Here is a 26,173-nt window from a genome sequence, read left to right on the forward strand (position 1 = left end):
AAGTGGCTTGAATTAACTAGGGGACGACAGGGTAACCCCAGTGAAAGCATGGCCAATATGGAGGAGCAAAATTCAAGACTGGGTACAGGATTGTTAAAACTATCTCAACGAATCCCAAAATTCAATGAGGAAGATGTGGAAACATTTTTTGTGTCTTTTGAGAAACTGGCAAGGCAGCTAAAGTGGCCAGCTGAGACCTGGCCTCTTCTATTTCAAAGCAAGCTAATCGGAAAAACCCATGAAGTTTATTCCCTGTTGCCAGATGAGGGTTCATCAAATTATGAACTGACAAAAAAAAATATCCTCGGGGCAGAATTAGTACCCGAAGGCTATCGCCAAAAGTTTAGAACCCTCAAGAAGCAAGCTAATCAAACTTATCTCTAGTTTGAATGAAGTTAGCAGCTGGCTTTTGACCAGTGGCTGAGAGCTCTTAATGTACAGCTCAGCTATGAGAATCACAGAGAAGTAATTCTGTCAGAGGAATTTAAACACTCTCTCCCACTCTCCATAAAGACCCGTATAGAGGAGCAGAGGGTTTCAAGATAAAAGCAAAATACTGCAGATGCTGGAAATAAGGGTCACTGACCCGAAATGTTAACTCTGCTTCTCTTTCCACAGATCCTGCCAGACCTGCTGAATGGTTCCAGCATTTCTTGTTTTTATTTATATTAGAGGGTTTAGAGAGCCAGGCAAGCGGCCATTCTGGCTGATGAGTTTGCTTTAATTTAGAAGTCGGTTTCCCAGGGGAAAACCTTTTCTAGTCACCCCCACAAATGCGAAAAGGAACAAAGATGGGAAGGTAATAGGAGTCCAGGCAGTCCTGGGAGAGAAAAGAAAGCAGGAGACACAGGGGGCCCTCCTCTAGCCAAAAAGGAAGGTGCTATGAGTAGGAGTGAGACCCGGAGACCTATGTGCTTCCATTGTAATAAGGCAGGTCATCTAAAAGCTGACTGCTGGAAATTAAAGGGAAACCTGTCGGGTTAATCGGGGTACCCATCCGCTCAGTGAAGAAGGATTCCTGGAGGAGAGCACAACAGAGAAAGCTATAGCTTTAACTGCAGTAAGAGTGCAACCCAGGAAGTTTACTACTGCAAGGACAAGAAAAGTTAATAGGATTCCTGAAGACTATAAGGGTTTTGTGTTTGAAGGGAAAGTAACCCCATACCCCTCAAGTGGGGCAAGCAAGCCCATAGTAATTCTCAGGGACAGAGGGGCCAGTAGATCCCTTTTACTGGGAAATGGCCTGACCTTTCCCACAGAGAGTGCAGTGAACACCAGAATGGTGATGAATGGTTTTGGAGGGCAGTGTATGCCTGCACCTGTACACTGGGTGCACTTGGAGTGCCAGCGGGTTTCGGAACCAGTGAACATAGGGATTGTCTCTAGGTTGACCTGCTCCTAGGTAATGATCTGGCGGGAGTAAAGGTGGTAGCCCCCCTGGTAGTGAAAGAAAGACCACAGGCAATCAGAAAGACAGGGCAGTGGCAGGAGACAGTCCCAGTTTCCCTGAATGTGTAATGAGTGAGGCCATGATCAAACCAGCTCCCGCAGAGGAAAGTGAATTGGAACTGCAGGCAGTTGACCATGAGGTCTGTTTGTCTGAGACTTTCTTTGGAAAGTTAGGAGACACAGGGAATGAATTAAATGGATTTTCCCTAGCTGAGGCTCAGCGAGCTAACCCAGTATTGCGACAGATAGCACAGGCAGCCCAGTCTGAAAGTGAAGCAGAAGGAGTCCCTTATTGCTACAATTTAAAGAATGAGGTACTGATGAGGAAATGGAGTTCTCCTAACAGATTTGAGAGCAAGGAGTGGACAGTAGTTCACAAGTTAGTGGTGCCGCAGAGGTACTGGGGAAAAATATTAAGAGGGGCCCACGAGACTACAGTGACTGTACATGCCGGTATGCGAAAGACCAAAGCTGCATAAGACAGCAGTTTGACTGGCCAAAATTCCACAACGATGTGGTGGAGTACTGCAGGAGTTGCCACATGTGCCAGGTTGAGGGGAAACCCCAATCTAAAGTGAAACCTGCACCCCTATGTCCTGTACCGGTGTTAGGAAGACCCTCCAGTAAAGGGCTGAAGAACAGTAAAGGACCCCTGCTGAGAACGAAAGGGGACAACAGGCACAAGGCTGGCAAAAGTTTAGAAAGAGAAGGGGAAAAAGTGACCAAGAGGGCAGGTTAAAGGATGTCCGGGAGGAATCCCAGATGAAAACCCCTACTGTCTGGTCAGCCAACCCCGTAAAATTTGAAAAGTTAGACCCCACATCCTCCTATATAAATGCAGACATGAAAAGCACACCACCAGAGTTGCTGTCAGCATTTACAGGAACCTGCAGAGACAAAGAAAGACCTCTAGGGGGCAGAGAAACTGTGAGGGTGATGCCTCACCTAGTTGAAGTGCCACAGGGGAGTGCAATAGAGTCAGCACAAATACCTGCTGGCAGGAGTGTCCCGGAGGACAAAGGGGAGATTAGCAAAGAATCCTCCCCCACAGTCAGAACAAAAGAGAACCACCCTTCCCCTAAAGTCAAAAGCCTTTGCATGACTCAGCAAAGCACTGAAAGAGAGTTCAGGATAGACCCACCCAATACTGACTCTCCTAAGGAAAATAATTCCAATTTGGAGCTAATTAAATCTACCACTTCACCCCACACCCCCCCACCCCCCCCCCCCCCCCACCGCCCCCTTTGCCGACCTCAACAGGAACAAAGACCCTCGACAGATATGGAAATGGGCAAACTAAAAAACTTCCCAATAAGCCACATGTTTACTAGAATGCCAAAAAGGGGAAAATTAAAGCAGCACTGGCACCAAGAAAAGACAGGCTGTAAAGTTTTAGGATTTATGAATGAATGTGAACAAATGAGAGAGACGCATGCTTTTTTCCTGTATTTTATATTTTCTCTCTTGACGCTTTTTATTGAAATGTGCTTTTTTACAAATCGCATTTTATTCCGTTGTGTGTGGAGGTAACATGCAGGCCCCACCTACCAAGAATGAGGCCTATTCATTTTGTCATATGCACATTGATTTTAAACTTGCTGGGAAGAAGAGAAGGCCTGTTACAAGGGCTGCCAGACATTTAACTGAAAAACATTTGCATACTGACAGACAGTGCTTGTGGAGACAAAAGGACCACTCCCTGACACATTAAACCCATAATGGATTTTATCATCAGACATTGAAGGTGTAAGGAAGAACATTCCATAGACTGCTAAGGAGATACAATTCACAAAAGCCAGGACTGGTTAAACCAGCTGGTCACATAACTAACTGGCTGGTCCAGGAGTTTTTGAACTAGCCACAGAGTTTTTGAACTCAGAAAAGACTGTTTGCTCCTCGAGTGAGACGACCTCTCTTATTTGCTCCCATTTCTTTCTCACAAGCTTCTGGACCCACTGAGAACACATGAATCTCAAGGGAGAAAAGTCTCCTACATTGAACACGGTTTAAGAAGAATAATGGGCTCCAACGAAAAGCAAGACCTACCTACAATCAAGGACTTTACAGCGAGCTCGAAGAAGAGTAACCAAAACCACCTTCAGATATTGCCTCAAACTTATCCACTTTATTTCGTCTGCTCTTTTCTGTCTCTATCTGGATGTGTATATCGCGTATGCATGCTAGCATGGGCGCGTTGCGTATCCTTAGGCGTTAACCAAATTAGAGTTTAATCTTAATAAAGTTCAACCTTTTTTCTTTAAACCTTAGAAAACCTGTTTGGCTAGGTTCTTATAATTGGAAGTTAGTGAACAAGGATTCACTAAGGGGGAGGTAAAAACACAGTGTTTTAAAATAAAACTGTTACGGTAAGACCAGGTGAAGGCTGAGAGGGAACCCTAGACCCTTTCTCACCCTGGTCGTAACAATGGTGCTATGGAAACTGGTTGGTTTCTCAACTGTGTGGTGAACCATTTGATCATCTACCTACTGTACCCGTCTAAGTGACTATTAATGTTCTACAATATTGCAATGTAACTGTGAAGCTGGATGTATCTGGATAGCTTAATGACATCAGCCTTTTGTCCAATGTAGCAGAAAATTACTTACTGCAGTCTGCTCTGAATGTGAGGTAGGTCTTAACGGATATGTCCTTGTTTTTATGCAATAGATCTTCTATGTTTAATGTTGCAATCCAGAGGAATCCCTGTGAAGGTTCTGGCAACCAGTTCAGTGTCTTCCATAATTCAGCAGCACAGTCATCAGTCCATGACTTGTGTGCCTGTCTCTTTTTCTGGTCATCATCTAGACCTGCATCTCATTGATGCACAGAATTGGTAAAGGCCTTTTGCAGCAGCTCGAGGCTTCATGTGATGTACTTAACTGCACACTGTGAGACAAATGACATGATTAAATTCCACGCTCCCATGTTCCCATAAAGGAGTATTGGTTGGACTACAAAACCCAGTTTGATTCTCTGACCCACACTCTCTTTGATTATGGCTCACTCCCAGGAATGCTGAATTTACCGTCTCCTGAGAATTTTTGATATATTTACAACAAGCTATGCAAGATCCTCAAAAAGACTAATAAGTATAGTTATCTGGATTACTGTTACCGGATGTTCATAAACAGGAGACATGCTAGCTTAGGATTTTCAAGATTTTGCATTTATGTGAATATTAGAAAATACATTATTGATAGTTCTGTAATATTAGTCACACTTAATTACAAAGAACATAAAATAGGAGATGTTTTATGGGAATAGTGCTCCTGAAGGGTGAAGCTCCTTACCAGAATCACATATTGGGAATTTGGAGAAGCACCGCCTGACCCTGCAAAAAAAATTCTGAATTACTTGGAGGGGCTCTTCATCTGACCCACCAGCTGCCGATCTATTTTAGCCTGGCAAAAGGTATGGAAATTTCCCTACTCCGGCCCTAATTAAAATGCCTAATAGGATTCATTTTGCATAAATTCTTGAGGCTCTCATCTCCTCTAAGTACCTCAGCCACCTGCAGAACCCTATAGATTAACATTGGAGATGGTGAAAAAGGGTCGCATTCTAAGCAAGTAAGTAACCTATTTCTTTTAAACTGCCGGCTTGTCTGGTTTCTGTTGTACAGGCATGGTTAAATCTGATGGCATGCACAGATGTCATTTCATTTCTGTTGTGCTCTTGTTGCCAATATATAAATCCACATTTAACTAAAGTTCAGTTTTCTACTTCTTGTCTGACACACCCATTATTGTCACAAAAATAAGTTGTATCAATGGCATCAATCAATTTGTACATTTTTACGTGCCTATGATTGTAAGGCTTACTCTATCAGAATAGTTAAGTTAAAACCCAATGGAGTCAAAACTGGGGCATAATTGAATTGATGACCCTGTGTGTATGAAATTACCACTACAGATTGGATTAAACTGCCCCAATCCCACATGTCCAAAAATAAGGCTATAATATTCTCCACATCCTTTAAATAAAAAGGATTGGGCAACAACAATGCTTTCTGCAAATATAAGGTTGACCCAGAGCCAATCCAAGGAAACCACTGGCAACTATTTTCTGTTTTAGGCACTTCTTTACTTAATATTCCCATTCATATTGAGATAGCTCCATACACAATTATGAAAGCAGACTGAGAATCTATAACCCTCTTCGTATAGTACCAGACGATATTTATAAGTGCTGTTTCTGACCTACTTGTGGCCATTTTAATGATTGAGAGTGTGTTATGCTGAACTATTACAAGCTATGATATCTTATCCCTTAGTTACATGAATGACCTCTTTTCAATAACAGTCTATCTTTGACATTAAAAAATATGCATTCAAGAATTAACAAAAGAGAACAACAAAGGCGAAAAATCACATTTGATTTATTCCAGTTAATTGAAAACAATGACTTAAGAGCATAGAATAGATTGTATGGTATGAGCAATCAGCTATAGAAATGTAAGTACTAGGCTAAACAATGATAATGTTGATAGAATAAATAAGGAGAAGCTACTTTCAGTAGCAGAAGGGTCAGTAACCAGAGGATACAGATTTAAGGCAATTGGAAAAAGAGCCAAGGGGAGATGAGGTGATTTTTTTATGCAGAGATTGTTGTGATCTGGAATGCACTGCCTGAAAAAGCTTCCAAAATAGAATTGGATAAATATTTGAAGGGAAAGTTTTACAGGGCTTTGGGGAAAGACCAAGGGAGTGGGACTAATTGGATAGCTCTTTCAAAAAGCTGGCAAAGGAACAATCGGCCAAAAGACCTCCTGCTGTGCTGTATCATTCTCTGATTCTATTCTATATTTTCAGCAAGGCCCCACTCCCTCTAGGTGCATACGTGCTGCCGTTCTGTTAAAATCTATTTAGCTTAAGCACATCTTCCATGAGAATTGATTGAACTTATAAAGGACCCGCTGCTGTTAATGTCTCTGTGTCCCCCGCCCCAACAAAGAGGGTATATAATTCGATGTAACTGGAGCATTTCCTACATCTGAATCCAGGCCACAACACTATCCGACAATTCATCATAGCACACATCTAACACCCAATCTCTCTGAACATTATATGTTACCTTGATGGCAAAAATTAATAGATTAATTAATAAATATTAAAGATTAATAAAGCTAATAAAGATTAAAGGGGAGAAATTGTACATTGAGTTTTTATTTAAGGCATGAAATAGGAAAAAATTCAGGACGTGAGCTCCACATTCGATCAATTGCGGAAGTGCGTCTCATACAAAATTGGATCAGATAATAGGTTGAATTTTTTAATTGCAGTGGGGGGTCCCACTGATGGTCCCAAAAGTAGGGTGCGACCCCACTTCTGCGGTCTGCGAGACCCAGGGCTATTCAAAGAAGCACTGACCTGTCAGAGGGCCGGCAGCTCAGCAGTTTCAGCAATGCCACCGGGAGTGATGGCCACTGCTGGGACTGCACCTGGAAGAAGAGAATGCCATCGATGGACGGTGCATTCACAACCAGGTAAGTGGGTTATGGGTGTTCCAGGGCCAGTTAGGCAGGTCCCAGCAAGAGGGGGAGGTGTGGGGTTGGTGAGGGCTGGCGGCGCCATTGTCGCAGGACTTGCCCTTACTGCCAAGGGGCCTCTCCGTGGACCAAAGAGTGCCAAGATAGGAGTGTTCCCCCCCACAACTCCGAGCCTGCTGGGGAGCCATCAGGATTTACCTGGTGGTTTCCCTACGTAGCAGAGGGGCCACCCATTTCTGGTAAAATGTCAATGGTGAAGGGATAAGGCCCGTAGTTGGCCATTTAAATGGCTCAATTGGCCTCTGAGTGGGAGGGCCTTCCTCCACCTTCTACACCACTGGCATGATGGCATGGCGGCGGGATGACAACAGGCACTCCACTGCAACCCCCCACCCCACCTTCCCTACCCATTTTAAGGGCCCCTCTGCCCCCCAGCACACTGAGAGAGCTGGTAAAATTCAGCTCAATAGTTGGTAGTTCAGGGCACCTGCCTGAAACAGGCAGCAGGATGATTTAATTATTCAAAGAGAAGTCTACATTGTAGGACTCCAATTTGAAACTGGCTAGCAACTAGGCTGAGCTCCAACTAGTTCTTCTGGGTCTAGAGTGGTTTAGCCAGTGGTCTTTAATGCGACCACTGGAGGTTACTAAAAACGTGCAAAACACATAGAAAATGTTTGGATTGTGTGGGGGCAGAAAGAGCAGAAATGTTTCTCTTGGCTCCAAAAAACAACTGCAGACCATTGCCAGGCCAGGCTTACCCCCTTTCTGCACGGCCTCTCCCTATTACAGGACCTATCTGATGGCTGCTGCTGGCATCGTAGCCGATACAAATTGCTGATGTTGGTACCAGCAAGCAGCTTATAGACACCCACTTGCCACTTGAGTTTACCAGTGAAATGCAGAGAACCACATCAGCATTTAAAGCATTCGTTCTACTGACTTGCACATCCTTTCAGCTGTATGTTCAGTCTTTTATCCCTTTTGTACTAAGTTATAGGCTATTGATTAAGAACTGATGCTTCCAGCCATTATTTGGGACTAATTCTCACTTTAAAGTGACACAAAGATGGTGGAGGGAATTTTTCAAGGCCCTGCACCATTCGTGAAGCCTTGCACATAGCAGGCCAGTCATTGGAAAATTCTAAGTGTGCTGTGAACGATTTTCCATCAAATCATGTCAAAAAATGGAAGGTCAGAGGTAAAGTGCCATTATTTTCTTATACGTTGCCCACTGCATGTCAGGCTGCGCTAGTGCCATAGAATCTGGGAAAATTCTAGTCTGTAAAAAACAAGGTCAAAGGCAAATGGAACTGGACTATAGGCACTTGACTGTTTCAAACCTCAACCACAGATCACAGACAGTATTGTAAATATGGTTTACTACAGTTCAGTTCCTAAAGTATGAATTGCCAATCAGAAAAAAATGCTTCAAAAAATCAATCCCTATTGGTTGTCTCTGCTAAGAATGAATTTTTAAAGAAAAGTAAATCAACTACAATGTTTTCCATGACATGGATCCTGACATCATAACATCACAAAGGATTTGGAGATCCCCGTACAAAAGAAACCTCCAAACCCGACGCTATCTGCTCTCAAATGCTATTGCGAAATATAAATGTACGCACAGTGGACTTTGATGGGTTTGAAACATTTAGGGATGCATCTCAAGATTTGCACTGTTGAGCAGATACAACTTCATGGCAACTGTTCAGAATACATACCAGCTACTAAATTTTGATGAAGAAACCACGAAAGGTCAATCCATTTGTCAGAATAACTGATCTGGAAATGAAGGAAGAAAGTCAATAAAATAATACTCATGCCTACTGCGTGCTTTGGTTCAGATCTGAAGTTGCTAAAGTCAATATTAAGGTCAACAGACTGCAAAGTGTGCTGTTCCTCCAGTTGTAGTTTCTGGCAGTATGGGATTGGTGTGTACTGGCATTTGGGGGCGGCGAGTGAGTTGATGCTAGTGGTGAGAATCCCCAACTCTCCCCTCTCAGATCACTGTGCTGGGGAGGTGGTGTACGCCTACATTTTTCTTCTAACAGACTCCTCAGCTGCTTCACTCGTTCATTTGTTCCATTCTGCTAACCTATAGGTTACACTCAGAATTAGATTCCACACCCCTACCCCTACCCCCAGGTTTGTTCAGGTGGCCTGCAAAAGGCACCCATGACCACTCCTGACCAGTTCTGACAGGTGGAAGACGAGATCCCCAGGTCAGTCCTCTGGCTCTGATCCACTGCAATAACAGACGGCCTGGTCAGCTTCCAGGCCCCAAAAAGGTAGGTTCAGAAGGGGCTCATTCACTGAGGGAGGCACTCTGCTGACAGCAATCCAAGTCGCCTGCTCCACCCAGACCCACAAAAATAAACTAAAACTTATATTCCGGGCTCCTCTTTGTAATATTCTGATCCGAGTAAGGCTTATAACAGAATATCTGAGCAATAGATGGTTACAGGAACAGGAGTTTATTTACATATGTCTGACATCTATGGCTTCCACTTACACTCTACGCAAGGTTCTGTACCAGTTCGATTACATCACTTTCAGTGATGGCACTCATATTTACATATTCTGCCCAGTAACAACCCTATATTACATTATACTACATCTTCCCCAAGTCTCAGAAGGTTAACCACTTTACAAGTCTGCCTTAACGCATTCTTCTCTCTTTAGAAGATATCTGGGATTTTAAATCTTCTACTTCTTCCTTCTCATTCTTTTTTACTTCAGTAAAGCTATTTGATAATTCAGTTCTGCACTCAGGTTGTCCTCTGGGTAGATGTTTAAATGTAACTTTATGGGTTCATCAACTTCTTGAGATGAATGTTCCTCTTATATTTGCTTTTTCTTTGGTATCGCCACCAATAACCTACTGTTTCTTCTTATCATCCCTTGGTCAGTTTGGACAATGTACAATCATGTATATGGTGATTGTTTGATCACTTTTCCATAACTTCTCTTATCTCTAACCCAAACTGATTCTCCAGGTTCCGAAGAAGGGTCACTGACCGGAAACGTTAACTCTGCTTCTCTTTCCACAGATGCTGCCAGACCTGCTGAGTGGTTCCAGCATTTCTTGTTTTTATCTCCAGGTTGTATGTCTGTCAAGTTTTTCTTTCTCTATCCCCTCTCTCCCTCACCTTTTCCAAGTCTTCTGCTTTCACTTGTGGTTTAAGTGTTCTTGGGAGTATGGGAAGTTGTGTTCTTAACCTTCATCCTATAATCTGCATGGGGCTAAACCATTCTGAAGTGGTGTCTTTGTCTCATGATGATTGATACCACATGTGATACACCTCGATATCATCCCTTCAACTTCTTTCAATATACCAGGCCACCAAACTGACTGTTTTGCCCTTGCTCTGCACTTAATTATTCTTTAATATCCTTAGTGTACTCTTTCCAAGATCTCTAATCTTTCTTTTTTATTCATTCATGGGATGTGGGCGACGCTGGCCAGGCCAGCATTTATTGCCGATCCCTAATTGCCCTTTTGAAGGTGGTGGTGAGCTGCCTTCTTGAACCTCTGCAGTCCATGTGAGGCAGGGACACCGACAGTGCTGTTAGGAAGGGAGTTCCAGGAAATTGACCCAGTGACAGTGATGGAATGGCGATATAGTTCCAAGTCAGGATGGTGTGTGACTTGGAGGGGAACTTGCAGGTGGTGGTGTTCCCATATATTTGCTGCCCTTATCCTTCTAGGTGATAGAGGTCGCGGGTTTGGAAGGTGCTGTCGAAGGAGCCTTGATGCATTGTTGCAGTGCATCTTGTAGATGGTACACACTGTTGCCACTGTGCGTCAGTGGTGGAGGGAGTGAATTTTTGTAGATAGGGTACCAATCAAGCGGGCTGCTTTGTCCTGGATGGTGTCGAGCTTCTTGAGTGTTGTTGGAGCTGCACCCATCCAGGCAAGTGGAGAGTATTCCATCACACTCCTGACTTGTGCCTTGTAGATGGTGGACAGGCTTTGGGGAGTCAGGGGGTGAGTTACTCGCCTCAGGATTCCTAGCCTCTGACCAGCTCTTGTAGCCACGGTATTTATATGGCTACTCCAGTTAAGTTTCTGGTCAATGGTAGCCCCTAAGATGTTGATAGTGGGGGATTCAGCGATGGTAATGCTGTTGAATGTCAAGGGGAGATGGTTAGATTCTCTCTTGTTGGAGATGGCCATTGCCTGGCACTTGTGTGGCACAAATGTTACTTGCTACTTATCAGCCCAAGCCTGGATATTGTTGGGTCTTGCTACATTTCTACATGGACTGCTTCAGTATCTAAGGAGTCACGAATGGTGCTGAACGTTGTGCAATCATCCGCAAACATCCCCACTTCTGACCTTATGATTGAAGGAAGGTCATTGATGAAGCAGCTGAAGATGGTTGGGCCTAGGACACTACCCTGAGGAACTCCTGCAGTGATGTCCTGGAGCTCAGATGATTGACCTCCGACAACCACAACCATCTTCCTTTGCGCTAGGTATGACTCCAGCCAGTGGAGGGTTTTCCCCCTGATTCCCATTGACCTCAACTTTGTTAGCGCTCCTTGATGCCATACTCAGTCAAATGCTGCCTTGATGTCAAGGGCAGTCACTCTCACCTCACCTCTTGAGTTCAGCCCTTTTGTCCATGTTTGAACCAAGGCTGTAATGAGGTCAGGAGATGAGTGGCCCTGGCGGAACCCAAACTGAGCATCATTGAGCAGGTTGTTGCTCAGCAAGTGCCGCTTGATGGCACTGTTGATGACACCTTCCATCACTTTACTGATGATTGAGAGTAGGCTGATGGGGCAGTAATTGGCCAGGTTGGTTTGTCCTGCTTTTTGTGTATAGGACATACCTGGGCAATTTTCCACATTGCCGGGTAGGTGCCAGTGTTGTAGCTGTACTGGAACAGCTTGGCTAGGGGCGTGGCAAGTTCTGGAGCACAGGTCTTCAGTACTATTGCCGGAATATTGTCAGGGCTCATAGCTTTTGTAGTATCCAGTGCCTTCAGTCATTTCTTGATATCACACGGAGTGAATCGAATTGGCTGAAGTCTGGCATCTGTGATGCTGGGGACTTCAGGAGGAGGCCGAGATGGATCATCAACTCGGCACTTCTGGCTGAAGATTGTTGCAAATGCTTCAACCTTATCTTTCGCACTGATGTGCTGGGCTCCCCCATCATTGAGGATGGGGATATTTGTGGAGCCACCTCCTCCAGATAGTTGTTTAATTGTCCACCACCATTCACGGCTGGATGTGGCAGGACTGCAGAGCTTAGATCTGATCCATTGGTTATGGGATTGCTTAGCTCTGTCTATCGCATGCTGCTTACGCACTTTGGCACGCAGAATGTCCTGTGTTGTAGCTTCACCAGGTTGACACCTCATTTTGAGGTATGCCTAGTGCTGCTCCTGACATGCCCTCCTGCACTCTTCATTGAACCAGGGTTGGTCTCCTGGCTTGATGGTAATGGTAGAGTGGGGGATATGCTGGGTCATGAGGTTACAGATTGTGGTTGAGTACAATTCTGCTGCTGCTGATGGCCCACAGTGCCTCATGGATGCCCAGTTTTGCATTGCTAGATCTGTTCGAAATCTATCCCATTTAGCATGGTGATAGTGCCGCACAACACGATGGACGGTATCCTCAATGTGAAGGCGGGACTTCGTCTCCACAAGGACTGTGCGGTGGTCACTCCTACCAATACAGTCATGGACAGATGCATCTGCAGCAGGCAGATTGGTGAGGACGAGGTCAAGTATGTTTTTCCCTCGTGTTGGTTCCCCCACCACCTGCCGCAGACCCAGTCTAGCAGCTATGTCCTTTAGGACCCTTAGTATCCTGGGGATAACAAATATCTCGACAAATATCAACATTTCATCGACAATACTCAAATGACCTCGTTGCTCATAATATTGCCTTAACACTGGGTTGTGTGGTATGGATGCTGGCCGTCCCTGCAAACAATATTGTCGAACTGCTGCATCTACATCATCTTTTTGAGTCTTCCTGATTTCGCTCAACTTCTGATATGTAGCAGGTAAATACTCTGTAGTTGTTAGAGCAAACACTTCTACTTCCTCAAAAAATAGAATGTCACCTTCTTCAGCCCTGCTGATGTAACGTGTAATAACATAATCGCTGTTATTTGCTGTTTCCCAGCAGCATATTTGGTTTTAGCGTTGAATCTCATAAATCTCAATCTAATCCATTGCACTCTTGGAGGTAACTTTTATAGTTTTTTGGTATTTAGTAGAGTAACTTAACAGTTTGTGATCTGTTTCAATCTTAAATTGAAGACCTAGCACATAGTCAGAGAATTTCTTGCATGTCCAAGTTGCTGTCAATGCTTCCTTTTTGATGACTGCATATCTTTGCTCAGTTTGTGTTAATGAACAAGATGCAAAATACACAGGCCTGCCACTCCCATCACTTTGTACCTGAATCAAGGCTGCACCTAGCCTTGTTGTTGATGCATCCGCTGCTATAATGGTTCGTAACTTTGGGTCATGATGTGGTAATACTTCTGAAGAAAGTAGTTTCTGCTTGATTTTTTCAAAAGACTCTTTTTGGACCTCGCTCCAACACCAAGCCTTGTCATTCTTTAATAACTGTTGTAGTGGTTCATTTATCATAGCTGGATTCGGCAGACATTTTCCTACCTGATTGGCCATGCCCATAAACCTTTGCAAATCTATGATATTTTTCAGCTCAGGGAAGTCTTTGATGGCTTTTGTCTTTTGAGGGTCTGCTCTGATGCCTGATCCATCAATTATATGACTATTAAGCAGAAAAGCTTGCATAGATTTATCGTAATATGCAGAGTTGAAGAGCTGAAAGATATCGGGAAACAGCCAAGGAATTTTAGGGCTGAATTTGTTAAATTGTTGAAAGGATCGGGAAAACTAAAAACAGTCTACCACATAACTTTAAGAAAGGATGCAGAACCATTTGTTGTGAAAAGACACCCTTCTCATTCAATGTTAGACCAGCTTCCTGCAATCTCTGCAACACTGCTCGCACTCTCACATCATATTCCTGCTGACTTGCACCATGGATCAACATGTCATCCGTGTGAAAGATGATCCCTTCTAATCCCTCCAGGATTCTGGACATCATTCTTTGGAAAATTTCCAGTGCTGATGTAATTCCGAAAGGTAATCTGTTAAAACAGATTCTTCCAAATGGGGTTATAAAAGTCATCAATTTCTTCATCCAAAGGTACTTGCCAAAATCCGCTGTTAGCATCTAATTTAGTGAAAATCGTGCTTTTCCATAGCTTTGCCAGACTCTCATCCACTGATGCCATTGGATGTATTCTTTGCTCCACTGCCTTGTTTAATTGTGTAAGGTCTACACAAATTTGAATGGACCCATTTGGTTTCTTCACTGGAACCATACTGAGCACCTTGTGAAATGACTCTCTTGTTTGGTCATTAACTCAATTTCTTTCTAAACTTTCCCTAGGAGTGTGTGTGGAACTTTTCTCTGTGTACATAAACATAATGGTTATGCACCCTTTCTTAAAGTGATGTCGTAGGCTCTTTTTTAGTTTTCCCAATTGTTACGACCAGGTGAGGAAGGGATCTCAGGGTCCCCTCTGGCCCTTTCCTGGTTTTGCCATAACACGGTTTAACCTTTAAACCACAGTGTTTTTAGCTTCACCTCAGTGAGTTCTTGCTCACTCCTCTCTGATTATAATTGTAAATGAACCAAACAGACAGGCTTCCTTTGGTTTAAACAAGAAAGGTGTAAGTTTATTAGCCTTAGCACTCTAATTCAGTTAAAGTTACTAAAAATACACAACGCAACCATGCTACCATGCATACGTGATAAACACACACAAATAGATACAGAGGGGGATAAAGAATAAAGGGGGGGGGGGAGGGTTGGAGTAGTAAATGGAATTCAGCTACTGTCTTTGGTTTGGTTTAATCTGTAGGTCTAATGCTTATCTTCTGCAGACACAGCTCTGTGTCTGCCAGTACTGAAACTGCTGTACAAGTGTCCAATTTGAATCTTGTCTGACAGCCTCCTAAGAAAGTCTCTGTTGTTCAGGAATCTTCATTTGCTCTGTGGATTTCTCCTAGAAACGTTAATTCAACACATTGTACATCCTGTAATTTGTTAATTTTTTTATTTTCTTTGGATTTGATTTTTATATTTTGCAGCCCTGGTTTCTTGCTGTGGCATAACAATAGAAAATGCCCCTCTTTTTGCATATGAAAAACTTCGCTTCTCTGGCTGAGCAATTTTCCAGCTAGTGCCTCACTCGGCCACACCTAGTGCAATGAGATGCTGCTGCCTTGAGATGCTCTTCCTGCCTTTCCTCTCTTTGACCGCCATTTATCAACTGCGCTTTCTTTCAGTATTCAATGGAGTCTGCTACTTTCGAAATCAGACTCTCCCTGTCCCTAACCTCTGCTTGTCTGCTTAACTGAATCACCTTGGTTAATGTAAGATCATTTCTCAACTGCAGATGATCCAAGAGAGCTTTGTCTGCCACTCTGACCATGATTCTGTCTCTAATTAACTCTTCCCACAAACTGCAGTATTCGCAATCTTCAGTGAGCTTACATAAGCCATTGATAAAGGAATCAATACTTCCTCCTCTCTGCCGAGACCATTTATTGAATTTGGCCTGCTCAACGATTACATTTATTCCTAAATTAAAGTAAGACTCCAGAGCCTTAATGATTTCCTTGTACATAGTGTTTTCCTGATCTATGCACTTTGCTACGAGAATGTCATCCACACACTCCCCCATGGCATATAATAATATACTGACCTGTTCCTTGTCTGGCTTCTGCGCGAGACCTGATGCAGTACGGTCCCTAGTAAATCTTTGGACCCATTTTGGTCACGCCTCTGCCTGGTTCTGTCCAGCTACTTTCACAAAGTTCTATGGTAAGGGCAGTGATTTTTCCATTTCTTCTTTAGTTTACACTTGCCACCATGTAATATACTGCTGCTAGTAAGGCTTATAATAGAATAGCTGAGAGATAGGCAGTTACAGGAACAGGAGTTTATTTACATACATCTGACTTCTATGGCTTCCACTTTCACTCTATACAAGGTTCCGTACATGCTCTATTACATCACTTCCTGTGATGACACTGACAGAGTATTTACATATTCTGCCCAGTAACAACCCTGTACTACATTATTCTACACATTTGAGGGGTCCATCAGTTGAAGCTCCACCCAATACTGTTCAAAAATGGCAATTGGAGCTCTATGTATGTCTTATTTTCATATTGATAGGGCCTACCACCTGTCTCAGACAGTTTTTTTGGCAATCCAGCCGTAAGCCTTGGGGATGTTAGGGATGGTGACGCTGTCAAGAGAAACAGGGCAGTAAGTCATTCTCTACCATTTTGGGGGTCTTGTTTCCACTAGGCAGGAGGCCTCAAAATCATCTTCTCAGAATCTTTTATTTCTTTGATTTTTTTTTATTATGCCTCCTTTTGTTTCCTGCACATATCTCAAGGGCAACAAATGCTGGCTTTGCCAATGATGCTCACATCCCATGAACATTTTTTTTTAAAATTCTGTCCGTTAATCAATTCCTGATCACCAGCTTAGCACCTTGCAAACCATTCTCGGTCTCTCCCTTTGTGTGTGTGTTTTCTCCCCGTTTCCTTATTCTGTTCTTCCTTAAATGCTGTTCATTTGTGATATCTTTCAGTTCTGAGAAAAGCTTTAATACCTGAACTGTCAACTGCCTTGTTTTCTCAACGAGTGTTCCTAACCTGCTGAGAATCTCCACGGTTTACTGTTTTTGTTCCAATTTGGTTAATGCCTTTGAGCTATAGGTAACATTTGCAATGCATTATTACATTTTGAACTGTATACCTCACCCCTCACACTTAAATCCCACTTGATATGGATGGGTCAGTTTAATAAATCAGTTTAGTAAAGAGATTGCCTCCACCACAACGTAAAATAATGGCAGTGATTTTCCAGGTCACTGACAGCAGCAGCTTCTTTGTGTTTCAGCTGCTGCTAGGTTACATGCTGTGACCTTCTTAGCTGCATTGCATGCACACCACCTGTTCTATTCATTGTCCCACTTTAGAAAAATCATGCTTGGAGACTTGCCAGATCGAGACATTCTCCTGAAAATTTAGTTTCTCGCACCTCCAGGATCATCGGTCGTTCATCCAGTCATTTATGTTGCTGACACCTTAGTTGATTGTAACAGCATGGTCTCGGATCACTGCAGACATTTATTATCCAATTCATTGTCACACCAGGCTGGCCTTTATTTACTCCAGACAAAAGTTTGCGTCAAATCTAAGCCAACATTTGACAATTCTTGCTAATTAGTCATGAAAATCATTTTGGAACAATCTAGTATATGATTTTCCATTTTAATAAATTATTAACTAGGTTATTGTACTATTTTTGGTGAACTGATGGGTAGGTTAGCAGAAGAAGTTTGGTGAGGTTAGCCTCCAGAGAACCACATTCCCTCTATTCGACTACAGTAAAACTTTCGAACACTGGCCCACTGCTCCAGTATTTCGATAGTGGGATTTCGATCCAGGTAAAAGCTAATTATATGTCCACTCCCAATCAAAACAGCGGAGATAATGATTTTCCTTGATTTATACCAGTTTTATGGCTGCTTGCAGGAATGCTGATAAAGAAATGGATATACACCTGGCTGCGCGAGAATTGCTATAATCATCTGGAACTTTTGGCACTCACACTAAAGAACTCACTAGTAGCAATGAGCTGAGTCCCAGAGCCAGATTTTCTCCTGTTGTAGCCCTGTGGCTCATGAGTTAATAGTCCACACCATTAGTCCCAGTACTTTTAGCACAAAACAGTTCTCCAGAGTAACTCAGTACACCCTTTGCTGGCTATTATTTACAAGTATCACTCCAGATCTTTCAGCACAACCCTCACACGCAAACCTTGCTGGTCACAGTCTGCAGCCAATGTAGTGTTAGCACTGAAAGTCCCTTTACCCCAGGTACCTTCCCCAGATATTGTAGAATCTTGCCTTACTCTTGATATCAATGGCACAAAGCAAGGGCACATAAAGTATTTGTTCTCACAAACTATTTACCTTCTACCCAAGCTATGCAGATATACTCATTGTGCTGATAGTTGGTAACCCTGCGTGCAAGAGATCATCCTCAGGTGGGCAGTCCACCGAATGAGTTCTCTTCATGTCTTCAGTGATTGACCAGGTCACTCTTCCCGACTGCAGCAACAATGTCCTTGTGGGCTGTGGCTTTAGACCCCTTTCTGACCCTGGTCCCTTGGCATATTATGTAATGTCTTGAATTGGGTCATCCGATTGGGTTTCAGTGCCTTATCCATGCCACCATGGCTATGCAAGACCAGCTGCATGTGGTCAAATCCTGCTCTCATCAGGGGTGGGTCTTAGGTACATACCAGCAATGGATGTGATATCTGCATCTTGATAAGGCAGGAGGAAACCATTCCTACATATTCCGAGAGGCCATTGTCTATGAGAGCTGTAGTGGACAGAATGTCTGATGTTGTAATAGTCTGAGGCTACCACTTAGTGGCCTGTCCTGACTTGTCTGTGTATGTGTGTGTTGTGTGTGTTTCGTGTGTGTGTGTGTGTGTGTGTGTGTGTGTGTGTCTGTGTGTGTGTCGGTGTGTGTGTGAGGGGGGGGGGGGGGTTACTTGTTCAGTTAAACTGTCTTTATTTTTTTTAAATCCAATATGAGCCCCAGCGATAATGTCTTCAGTCAGAATTCTTCTCTCTTCATCCCAATGTCCTCTGCACTCCATGTTTTAACCACCCTTTGCCAAACTCTACTCATGAAATCACCAAGTCCCAGTTTACATCTGTAACAAGCACATTTTGCAATTTGACAGAACAGTTAAAACACAAACTGAAATTCAGCAATGACTGTTATAAGCAGACAGCTGAATAAAAACATGGTATAAAAATACATTCCCTTAGAGCACATTGCGGCACTATATGTCTCCCTGTGTTATGTTAATTTATTGCCATGTAAAAAAAGATACTCTATGGATTAAAATGGCTCTGGGCAGCGGAACTACAGAACAAATTATTGGTTATTATCTGTGCCACTACTGATGGACCACAAAGCTCGCTGCAACATATTCTAATTAGAGAAGCAGGAAAACTTGGGGGAATCATCAACGCAAGATTGGCAGGCTAGATGGCTAAATTTAGAATCAGTGTGGACCATCTCACCATTGCAGGAGAATCTGGGACATAATAAATACCTTCATGGTCTTTCTTTTAACCTGATGTCTCTTGTTTGCTTAAATTCAATTAATTTGACCAGTTTGAACTGAATGAATTGCAAACCAATATTAAATTACAAATCAAATTATATTGTAGACTGTTTGGGCCTTCGGTATCTATCTCTGTTCTTTAGTCCTATGGAAAAATAGAGGAGGGAAGAATTTACAGCTTCAAAAATAATTGTGTACCTCCCAGTTGATCCATACACATGATACATACCAAAGAAGCAGTTGGGAAGATTATTGAGTTGAGGCATAAAGCATTTACTGGGTGCTGCAGTGTTATGAACAATTAGATAGGGAAAATCATAGTCTGTAATGGAGCCTGCCAATTTTCCTCCTATTAGCTTAAATGGATATAAAATCAAGAAATTATGGGCGATATTTTATCCTTGGCACGCTGTTCCCAACGGCGGAACCAGAAGTAAGCGGTTCTTGCCCTCTTTTCCTTTTCACTGTTCCCACGTGATTACTATTGAAATTTAGAGGGGCAGTGGTGGGCACAGAAGACACATGCGATCTCGCAGAGGGGACGCTTTTGATTGGTGTAACCCACCATCAGTCAACAATGCATCAGGTACAGGTGGGCTATAAAAGAGCCTTCAACACAAACAGGGAGGCTTTGCAACATGGCTGTTAGTCACAGAAGACATAAATGTAATTTATTTATTAGTTCATATAAGCTGTTGCTCACCCTCACCCACCCTCAATCATCACATACACCAGCACTACCTTCCTTATAATTATTTTGTGTTTTCCACAACACATTCCCCCCCCATGTCACAGTTCCCTCCCCCCCGCACCCCCCTGTCTGATAATTGACAGAGACCAGCCCCACGGCTCAGCAATGTCACCCTGCAAGTTCTTCTCCAGGCTGTCAGCAAAAGGCAGGAGGTGCTCTTTCCTCCAGATGGCATCAAAAGACCCTCCCGCTTGACCAAGGTAGCCTGGACGAAGGTGACAGAAGAGGTAAGCAACCGTAGAGTCCATCCAAGAACCTAGGTGCAGTACGGGTAACAGGTCAACAACCTGCTCTGATCTGCCAGGGTAAGTGCCAGGGCCGCGTCTTAACAAAGGGTCTCTCGTGGAGTCTTCAACAATTTATGTCTGCGAGTGGACATCCATGCCAAGAGGGTGAATCCGTGATCAACCTTAGAGCCATATAAGATCCTGAGGGGTCTTGACAGGGTGGATATGAAAATGAAGTTTCCCCTTGTGGGAGAATCTAGAACTAGGGGTTACTATTTCAAAATAAGGGGTCACCCATTTAAGACAGAGATGAGGAAAAATGTTTTCTTTCAGTGGGTCATGAGTCTTTGGAACTCTCTTCCTCAAAAGGCAATGGAAGCAGAGTCTTTGAATATTTTTAAGGCCGAGGTAGATAGATTCTTGATAAGCAAGGGGTGAAAGGTTATCGAGGATAGGCAGGAATGTGGGGTTGAGGTTACAATCAGATCAGCCATGAGCTTGTTGAATGGCGGAGCAGACTCGAGGGGCTGAGTGGCCTACTCCTGGTCCTAATTCGTATGTCACATTGCAATTGATGCTAAAGTGTGCGAAAGTTACCATCTGTGTGCGCTTGGATGCAACGTGTGACTGAGAGGCCAGTATATGTGATGGGAATGCACGCAGACAAGGGGGTTAGGTGTCATTTGACATGTCACTAACTCTGTCGTGCAGGATAAACAGATGCACAGTGCCCGTGAGAGAGCCAAGACAGAGACGGGGTGGAGTGGCAGACTCAAGAATACTCACCCCAGCAAAGGAGGAGGCTATCCAGCTCATAGGAGATGAGGGAGGTCGAGCCATCGCAGATGGCGAGGCTGGAACGGCTACATAAGGATGAATAGGCAACCATCCTGGTGGTGACATATGGGAGGATCGCAAGAAAATGTGATGTGCTCATACAGTGATGATGCTTCATGTGGTTCTGTTTGTTCACCAGTACAGGTGCCTACAATCACAGGACCAGGCCGCAGATAAGCCAATAGTCTATGGACTCCACCTTTGGGGATGATGACACCAATGCCCCAGAGGATGCACCGTCACCTGGCTCTTTAGCATCGTCTGCCAGTGCAGTCATTTGCACACGATCTGCGGAGGGGTCGCGTATAGACTCGAGGTCACAATCTGGTGATCACAGCATAGACACGTCCCAGCAGCTAAGGGAAAATGTGACAACCGGGCCCCCTGACGCTTAAAGGACTGTTGGGGACCAGGTCCCTGCTGATCTCCACGCTGATGATGGTCCTCTGGTCGCGGCAACAAGAGCCTGTTGGACGTGTAGCAAAAGTTTGGCGAAAATATGTCGGAGATACCAAAGGCCATGCGCAGTTTTGCACGAACGATGGAGGAGTCCATGCAAGCCTTGAGTTCTGCCATGTCATAGGCATTTGAGCACATGGCTTCCTCTATGGAGAGGATGGTGACCACTATGGAGGGCCAGGTCGAGCACTTAACCCATATGCGCTCTGACCTGTATTTCATCACTGTAGCCATGAGCCCAGGACAGCAGTGGCTAGGGATGAGGGGGACAAGGGGGACCTCCCTCCAGGTGCCCCTCCCTTCGGGGATACAGGCAGGTGTGATTGTGCACCCAAAAGAAGGAGAAACCTGTGATAGTTGCCTCACTGCCTCCTTCTCAGGACACACCCAGGATGCGCAGCAGCTCCTCATTCCCTCCAACATTAGCCCCCTTACCTCCATCAGGCGAGGCCTAGGGGGAACCCCTTGGAGACCCCCAGTAATCTCCAGAGAAAGCCTGCCACGGTCATCCAAGGCAAGGGGCAGCACACTGAGCAGACTGTCTCCACCTCAGCTGCTGATGTCAGGGTTGCACCAAGACGTACTGGTAGGTAGCGAAAACTTAAGAAATTCTGAGTACAAAGGTGGCATAGTTGTTCTATACAAATATATATCTCATGTAAATAGTGCACAATATATTGTTTCTGCTTTATTAATGTGCAGATAATTGTCATTTTTTGGGACCAGTTTAGTCAGAGAGCTAATTAATGTCATGCCTCATGGTAGGCATGTATTGATGGTTACAGAGGAATAACAGACATTACCTTTATTGTGGAAGATGTTTTACCTTTGTGTTCAATGTTCACTGAATGGTAATGTGAGTTTCCGGTTTTGCACTCGACAGTCTGTCAAACATGGCTTAACATGTAGGCTTAGCTGACCCTCCCTCTATGCGTTGTAAAGGAGATTGTCCGAGTTTACTCTCAGCTAGGATAATTGAGATGGTGCAGGTGCACTCAAAGCACTGTAAAGATGGAGCAGGATCTGATTTATTGCTCATTGTAGGATGATAGACATATGTCCAAGTGCAGCATATTTCCTCGGTAACAGTATTCACTAGTACGTGTGTGTAACAAAGCTCCACTCCCCGTGCAATAGTCGATGGTAGAGGATGCAGGTTTTGAATTTGCTCTGCAAGGGAGGCTGGCAGGGGTAGGTCTACATCCCAGGAAGGCAATGGAGTTCAGCCGATGGGACAATGGTCATGTAGGTGCCTCACTCTTGGCCACACCGTGCGTATATGGAATAAAGTCAGTAAGTGCTGGAAATACTCAGCAGGTCTGGCAGCATCTGTGAAGAGACAAACAGAGTTAATGTTTCACATCTGTAGCCTTTCATCGGAGCGTGCGTATATGAGGTTGTCCCTGGTGTCCTGTGCATGTCTCTCCATGGCCCTGGTATCCATTAAAGGGTCATTCACATTGATGGCCTACTCCTCAGGCTCATCCAATTCATCCGCATCTGAGGAGGAGTGCTGCTCCTTCTGCTTGTCTTGTTGCATCAGATGTCCGCCTTGCATGGCCAGGTTGTGTAGTGCACAGTAGACTACAAATATTCATGACACCCTCTGTAGTGCGGACTGCAGAGCCCCTCCAGATTGGTCAAGGCAACAGAAGTGCATTTTCAGCAAGCCAGTGGTGTGTCTGATGATGGCTCTGGTGAAGGTAAGAGCTTCTGCTGCGCTCTGGGACTGCCTCACTGATGTCATCAACCATGTCTGCAGGGAACAGCCCTTGTCACCCAGGCTCTAGCCATCAACCTGGGCTGGGGCCTCAAACATCTTTGGGAGCTGTGAGTTGCGCAAAATGTATGCGTTGTGACAGCTCCCAGGGAAACAAGCACAGACCTGCATGATTCTTTGCCTGGGTTACAGTTGCACATTGAAAGAGTGAAACAATCCCTTATGATTCACAAATGGAGCTGGCTGGTCCCAGGGAGCTCTAATGGCCACATGAGTGCAGTTGATGACGCCTTGCACTCCAGGGAAATGACCAATGGCCCCGACGGCCGATGACCTTGCTGCCTGACTGTCCTCATCTGTGGACAAATGAATGATGTTATTGGCACTACAGAAGAGGGCATTGGTCACCTTCTTTAGCCTGTGATATGCCACATATGTTGCCCATTGAGCCGTGGAAACCACCGCTGGTGAAAAAATTGAGTGCTTCAGGGCGGCTGGCATGGGGTTCCCACCAAATACACATGGCTGCAGGTCTTGCTGAACGATCCCACATATCTCAGTGATCTTTCCCGTGACATCCTCAGACATCTCCGGCATTGCCTCTCTGACATCTGAAGGCGTTTAGTCCTGGTCCTGAGGACGCATTGACGCACCAGGGCCCATCTTCAACGATGTCTTCCTTGAATGGCTTCATTCTGAGCTGCCTGCCCTCTTGTATTGCCTGTTGGTAGCATTGCGGCCTCAGCTGTTGAGCAGCAACAGCCCTCCTTTGTCACATTCTCTCCTCTTGCTCCCAAGGTTGTAAGAATATTGGGTTTACGAGACCCATGTTATTGCAGCAATGAAACTGTTTGAATATGACAGACAGTGATATGAGAATATGTTTGTCCATGGTTTTCATTCTTAGAACTAATGAGCAATGAGTTTCTCAGCTCCTCCCATTGTTTACACCAACAACTCCACCCACCCAACACTGGCCACCTTCCATTCAATCTGCACTCCTGGCATGCCCACATACATTTTCAACATTTATGAAATGGTGCGTGTTACCTTCTGAACCCGATCCTCCACCTTACATGCTACTCCTGCCACATTCATGCTTGACCCCATTACCCTTGACCCACCCAATATAACCTTGCACCTTCCCTCTATAACCCTGGAAACTCTCAATATTAAGCTGGACCTTGTCACAATTGAACTGAACATGCCTACACCTGTCCCCATCGAAATGCCCACTCTGACCCTAAACACATCCACCATCAGCTTTAGTATTGTCATCCGGTCCTGTGCCCCGTCCTACGAGGCCTTCGATTACCCGACCATGACACTGGACCTGTCCCCCCTACCAAATCCCACTCCCCCCGTCACTGTGACCATTCCCTCTGCCAGCCAGCACCCTCAGTACAACCCACAGGACCCCAATGTAGACAGTACTGATCCTGCCCCTTAGGCCCCCCATTCACCTTCATTGGCTGTAATGCCCCTCAACACCACCACACCCAGGACGCTAGGCCCTTCCCTCCTCCACACCTCCAGGCACCCAAACACCACCCTCTGTCCTCCCTGGCATCCCTCTTCCACACCTCCAAGCACCCAAACTCCACCATCTGTCCTCCCTGGCACCCCTCCTCCATACCTCCGAGCAACCAAACCGTAACCTTTTAAACCACACCACCACCACCACCCCCACCCCCCACACCTCCGAATAATTTGCCCTTGCCGATCCCGAGCCTGGAGCCAAACATCTATTCCAATGTTGCCCTTCCTTGTACCACAGAGTTCATGAAAGAAAACCACTGACCTCAGAAACAACTGCACAAATCTGACTGGGGAACACCACCTTTAACTGAACGTGAACCGGGTGCCACAAGATTCCTGTGCGCCGCTGACTTAATCTGGAAGTTAGGACTTAATTCCAATTAATTATAAGATAATGAGTATTGAGGGCATGCAAAAAATGGAAAATTAGGAACACAGCATGGGATGGTGTGAGGCCCGACCCACCACAAACGCGCCGCTGACCTATTCTCCAGATTTGAAACCATCGTCGGAAAAGCAAAATTTCACCTCCTGCCTAATTAGGTCACATCACCAGCCACATTGCCCACTCTTGCAGGCCCGATAAAATTTTCCCCATGTGTGAGAGTGATGTATTCCAGTGATGTTCCATTACATTCAGGCAATTCCTTATATTCAAGTACAATAAGAGAAAACTCTCACCCCAACTAGATGGATTTCATACAGGAATAAAATGGTTATTTGTAGTGAACATATACATGTAGAGCAGCAAAATGTTAGCTTGACTTCTATATGTTTTAGGCTGTTTTTTGTTGTCTAAAGAAGCATTTAAAATAAAGTATATTGATGCCTGGTGTAACACCTAGGCACAAAATGTCATCATCTGCTGGCTTGCATCAATTTATTGATGTGTTACGAAATTGCCTCTGTGTTTTGACTTGACTTTGAAAAACAACCCCTGGATATGTTTTTTATAAGGGGCACTGAGAGGTCTTGTGAGGAAAACAAGCCTTTCTGAGAAACCACCTGACTTCCAGCAACAACAACAAGACTTTCCAGGAAACCACCTGACTTCCAGCTCAATAAACAAAACAGAACTTTGGACATATGGAGAAGTTGTTTGCAAAGAAGTGACAGGTCAAAATTGATGGCAGTCAAAAGGTTGAACTCCTGTTGTCGGTTTTGCTTTTAAATTGTTTTGAGTTGGGGTTGAACTGTATCAAAAGGAAGAGAACTTCCAAGGAGAGAAGAGAATTCCCAAGGAAGGAGAGAAGACCACAACCTATCTCAGCATTCCAACACTCTCTAAAAGACGCTCAGAAGTCTCTCCTGTCTTTGAAGAAAAGCCAGCTAAATTACTTCCCAATGCTGCCTGAAAAGAACTGTTCTAAAAGATCCCAGTGACCTGTCTATGTGAACTCAGAGGCCACACTATATACCAGTTTTGGAACACAACATATCTCATCTGCTATAAAAGCAAAAT

The 26,173-nt window shown here is 44.4% G+C and overlaps 1 long non-coding RNA gene across 1 annotated transcript; it reads right to left on the reverse strand.

Annotated features, from left to right (window-relative positions):
* Positions 1–2,914: 2,914 nt before the first annotated feature.
* Positions 2,915–15,978, reverse strand: LOC137352592 (uncharacterized). Its single transcript, XR_010969740.1, has 3 exons — positions 15,715–15,978; positions 8,663–8,723; positions 2,915–4,336 (listed from the first exon to the last, which is right to left on the reverse strand). It is a non-coding gene; the product is annotated as an uncharacterized lncRNA (long non-coding RNA).
* Between the last annotated feature and the right edge of the window lie 10,195 nt (positions 15,979–26,173).

Source organism: Heterodontus francisci, chromosome 3 (genome assembly GCF_036365525.1).
Source record: "Heterodontus francisci isolate sHetFra1 chromosome 3, sHetFra1.hap1, whole genome shotgun sequence".
Classification (NCBI taxonomy): Eukaryota; Metazoa; Chordata; class Chondrichthyes; order Heterodontiformes; family Heterodontidae; genus Heterodontus; species Heterodontus francisci.